The sequence below is a fragment of the Jaculus jaculus genome, chromosome 2 (assembly GCF_020740685.1).
Source record: "Jaculus jaculus isolate mJacJac1 chromosome 2, mJacJac1.mat.Y.cur, whole genome shotgun sequence".
NCBI classification, from domain to species: Eukaryota; Metazoa; Chordata; class Mammalia; order Rodentia; family Dipodidae; genus Jaculus; species Jaculus jaculus.
This window is the reverse complement of record NC_059103.1, coordinates 52,116,515-52,121,245: the sequence shown is the minus strand read 5'-3', so window position 1 is coordinate 52,121,245 and position 4,731 is coordinate 52,116,515. Positions and strand designations below refer to the sequence as shown.

Sequence of the window (4,731 nt, the reverse complement as noted above, 5' to 3'; positions counted from 1 at the left end):
ACATCTGCATCCCCCTTTTCATATAGTTTTAATGTCTTAAATTGATAAACACAGTGAACAGGTTTTCCATTTTATTTATTTTTTTCTACTCTCATGAAGATATTTAATGATTATGCTGATGCAGCTGAGTGCTTGCCATTAGTGGGCACAAAACAAGACAGCTTCAGATTCCCCACTGTTTCAAAGGAAGCACTTGTAAAAATATATACACATGGTGAGCATTTCATTATTCTGCGAAACACATGCAGCCAGCACTCCAAGATCGAGGAGGACCTTTGTGTATGGAGCCCTGGGCTTGCCCCACAAGCTTGTGGCCAACTCTGCCCTGCTGGGCTTCATCATTGGTACAGTTGTTTCTCTTCCCTTCAGTTCACATTTCAGGATACTCAGCAGATTTCTGTGATTCTGGAGACTGAAATAGCTGCTGAAAGTTGGTGTCCTGTTTCTCTAGTGTTTCTCAGGGGCCTTTCTCCATGAGATGATCTCCTGCTGTTTGAAGTACTTTCTGGGGCTCGAAAGATGTCCCAGTGGTTAAGATGCTTGCCTGAAGCACTTTCTGTCTTCCTCATCAACTACATTAAAAAAGTACCTGATGGTCTGGAGAGATGGCTTAGTGGTTAAGACCCTTGCCTATGAAGTTAATTATTAGGACCCATTTCCAACTCTCCAGATCCCACATAAGCCAGACACACAAAGGTGAGGCAAGTGCAAGGTCACACATGCCCATAGGTGGTGCCAGTATCTGGAGTTCAAGTACGGTGGCTGAGGCCCTGCTCTTCTGATTCATTCTCTCCTTCCCTCTGTCTGTCACCCTCGCTTAAAAAAAATGTACCCAGCTGAAAACTTTGTGTTCACATTACTCATTGTTGAAGACAGGTCTTACTGAAATAGATTCATCTTTGAGTGGTGCACCATCTGTTATCTCACATTTGCTGATTGTTTCTGTTTCCATTGTGGTGCAGGGTCCAATTCTTATGGCCCATTTCTTGATTGGTTGCAACTTCATCTGTTGTGTTTTTGTTTTTACTAATATGAAGTAAATGTTTCCAACAATCACATCTTTTAAGGGATATTTTGGTTTGTTAGATTCATACTCTATACACAGACAATCTTCAGTGCCCACTCCCATCTTGATAGAGTTGTTAACATCAGGATAGGTGACGAGATGGTTAAACAATCAGATTACACTCATTCACCAAGTCTGTCAGTCATGTTAACAATTGTCCCCTTAAGACCGCAGTACCTTTCCTGAAATAGACTCCGTCATAGAAGAGGGGGAGTTTTTCTACTTTGCCATCATTGGTTTTCATTTCTGCCGTTTTTCCTGGTTTCCTCATCATTAAGGACAGTATCTGTCTTGCAAATGAACCAAGAAAACTTCTAAGGAAACTTACTGTTAGCACTGCTGCCACACTTCCTCCCACTTTACTCAGCTTCCAGTCCGCCCCCTCCCCCATCTTAAAGGGGACAAGCCTACAGGTTAGGGTTCCACCAACTCCCTTTATCAGCCATGGATATGTCCTCTTCAAGTGTAACCTTCTCAAAAGGAAAGTCTAGGATCTGGAAGATGACTTAGTGAAGAAAACTGCTCAAGAAAGAGACCTGAGTTTGGGTCCCCAGAAACCATGTAAATGTGGGGAGGGCAGGGTAGCCTGTTTGTAATTCCAGTGCTCTGTAGATAGAGATGAGACCCCAGGGCAAGCTGGGCGGCTAAACTAGACAAACAGGTCAGTTCTGCACCCAAGTGAGAAATCCTTTCTCAGCAAGGAAGGTGGAGGGATAGAGGGAGAAAGCCCCTGTGGACCTCTGGCCTCTACATATATGCACACACATGCCTACATACATACAAACACACAGACATACAAAACATAAGGGACAGATTATCTGTATGTAGCCAGGCCTCTTCCCACTTTACTAGATTGACTAAAGCTCTGTCATTCAAAGCCCTGTAGATTTTTCAAAGCATGGAGTTATCAGTCGTTCAGTAGCCATATCTGACGCTGGGATTTTCAGGTGTTAATCCCTCTCTTTCCTTGCCTCTGAGTGTACAACTTTTTCCTGATTCCCACCTTTGAGATGTACCTCTGTCTCTGCCTGCTTCTGGTGCTTGCGCTCCATTCTTAACTCTATTATTTCCAACACAATTATACCCTGGGGAATTGGAGTTGCTGTTCTTCATTTTAATAAGCCTATGAATTGCTTGGAAACTTAATTAAAATGTAAATCTTATTCAGAAGTTGAAAGCTCCCCTGAAGACCCTGGGCTCTGTTATGGGAGTTTACTGGTTGGGGGCTGAGTTGGTCATCCAGGCCCCACTTCAGGTGTTCAGGTTTTCACGATAAGTCCTCTTACATTGTTGCTGGGAAAGGAAATTATCCTTCTTGGAGGAAGGTGATTATCTCTTCCAGGAAAGGGGGAATTCCTTGAGGGAAGAAGAGATAAAGAAAGGCCAGACCTTTCTGAGAGACATTTCTGACCTCCAGCAAGGAGGGCCTGGGAGAACTCCTTTAGGAAAAAAAAAAAAAAAAAAAAAAAGCTACAGAAGAGCCAAGTTCCCCCTTACAGGCTCAAGGACATTTCTCACTTTTACTTTTGGAGCCCTGTTACCCCCACAGGCCTCAGCGGAGCTCCCTCCTTACTCCCACCGGGACGTGCTCATGATTGTGTTTGGGAGAAGCACTTCCCCAGATGGCCTTTCTTGAAGCTACTCAAGGTGTGGAAGCTCCGGAAATGAAGAGAGACTCAGAAATACAGTAAAAAGCAGGAGTTGCACAATTTATTTTGCATGGCCACAAGCAAAATCTCCCCTGGAGAAGGGAGGGGCCCAGAGCTGGGAGGCCACTGGAGTGGACATGGTAACTGGGATTTATAGGGCTTGGGTCTCACTCCTCTCCTCCTAGCATGACAATGAGGGGTCAGGGTTTAGCTCATGCCTTAGCCCAGGACACATATGGCAGGCCTTCTAAATAGCTGGTTTTCAGCTAGCTGTTTTAACTTCACTTCTCTCCCCAGCCCCTCCCGCCCTTTCTTTCTAACTTCTGCTTTTATGGTCATCTGTTCTGGTCAATCAAAAACAAAACATCTGGACTCTGATTCAATTCCTGTTCCCCCTTGTCATCACTTCCTTAGACCCATTTCTTGCCAGCCTGTGTTCCCCTAAACTCCCCTCGACAGGTAACTAGATAGACATTAGCAACCTTGGAGGTAACTGAAGGAGAAACTCCCACATCCTGTTTCTCCCATAAGGTTGACTTGAGCGACAGCACAATTGCTTCTCCCTAGGATTTAAAGCACCACAGAACGTTGTCAATAAAAGGTTAATAAAATAAAATATCAAAGGAAAGAGATGAAGATGGAAGCACAAAGTCCTTTGTTTAGTTTTGCTTAGGCCTACGAAGGGAAGAGCCACTTCCTCCTACCCAAAGAAACAAAGTCCTTCCTGTCAGTTACTCACATGATCAAGAGACAAGCCCTCACCTACAGACAAACTAAGGAGATGGGAGGAATATTTATATCCTTAACAAAATAATGTATTCTGCCCCCAGAAGCCCCTCTCTCGATGCAGTTGCATACAGGCCCTCATGGAGCCTGTCCACTTTCCTGGATCCTAACTCAAAAAGCATAACATTTCCTTTTTTTTTTTCTTTCTATTCTTGGGATGTCAGCCCAAATCTGTCCCTCACCTGGCTTTGCTCAGTCTAGGTCTGGGATTCTGGAGCCACCTCCTTTTATGGCAATTGAGGATACCTCTGGGTTGAGAGGAGGTAATGCTATCTTCTCTCAGCCTCCCCTCAGCTCGTCACCCAAGGCTCTTCCCTCACGAGGCAGGGCAGTTTCCCTTCTTATCTTCCTACAACATTTAAAACGCTGCCTTCCTCTCTCTTTCTCTTTGTTACCCCATCTCTCCCCACACTCCCTCTGTCTCATCTATTAAAATAAAGTCATTCTGTAGTTATCACACTACTAATAATGAACACTAAGAAATTGGGATTTCCCCCAAAAATCTCATGTTGGGAGAAAGAAAAGGATGAACCCCTCTGCCAGTCAGAGGGGAATCTTGTCTCTTGGAAAGGTTCCATACAGTGCTGACAACTTGTCAGACCGCCTTGCAGGAGAGAATGAAGCCCAGACAATAGGCAGGGTCACTTCCTGACTAGGAATGCTTCTCTGTGCATACCTCTGACCCTCTACTTAAACCTAAACCTCATGTCAGAACCTCCAAGATGGATTGTGATGGGGGGGTGGGGAGTGTCCTGGGATCTCTTTGTCCCTCTCTCTAGTATGGTCACATTCAATAAATCTTTTTCTGCTATGAGCTTTTTCACTATGAGCTTGGCTCTTTTAATTGGCTTATTTGGTGCTGATGGCCAAACCTGGCTTGTTAGGGCGGCCAGGGCCTAGGCTGTGACCCTAACTACAGAAACAAGAAGACATCAGAATCTCATGGAGACCTTTTCAAAAGGTGCATCTTTGAGTCCTGCCCACCTTTGTTTCCATTTGGACTAGGGATGAGGTTTTAGAAATGGTTTCAGTTGATTATGATTAGCACTGCTAGTAAGGATGAGTCACTGATGGAGAATTTTAAAGTTTTGATGATCAAAGTAGAGGATATTTGCCATAAACTAAGCAGTATTTACTTAGCATTAGTTTTTGGAGTTTTGATTATGTAATGAATCCTACTGGATCACACTATTGGTCAGTAGAGAGAAAGGCTCAGTGAGAGGTAATCAG

General features: G+C 44.2%; 1 pseudogene; it reads right to left on the bottom strand.

Annotated features, from left to right (window-relative positions):
• Nucleotides 1–370: 370 nt before the first annotated feature.
• On the bottom strand, nt 371–1,208 carry LOC101596518 (annotated as a pseudogene).
• Nucleotides 1,209–4,731: the final 3,523 nt, after the last annotated feature.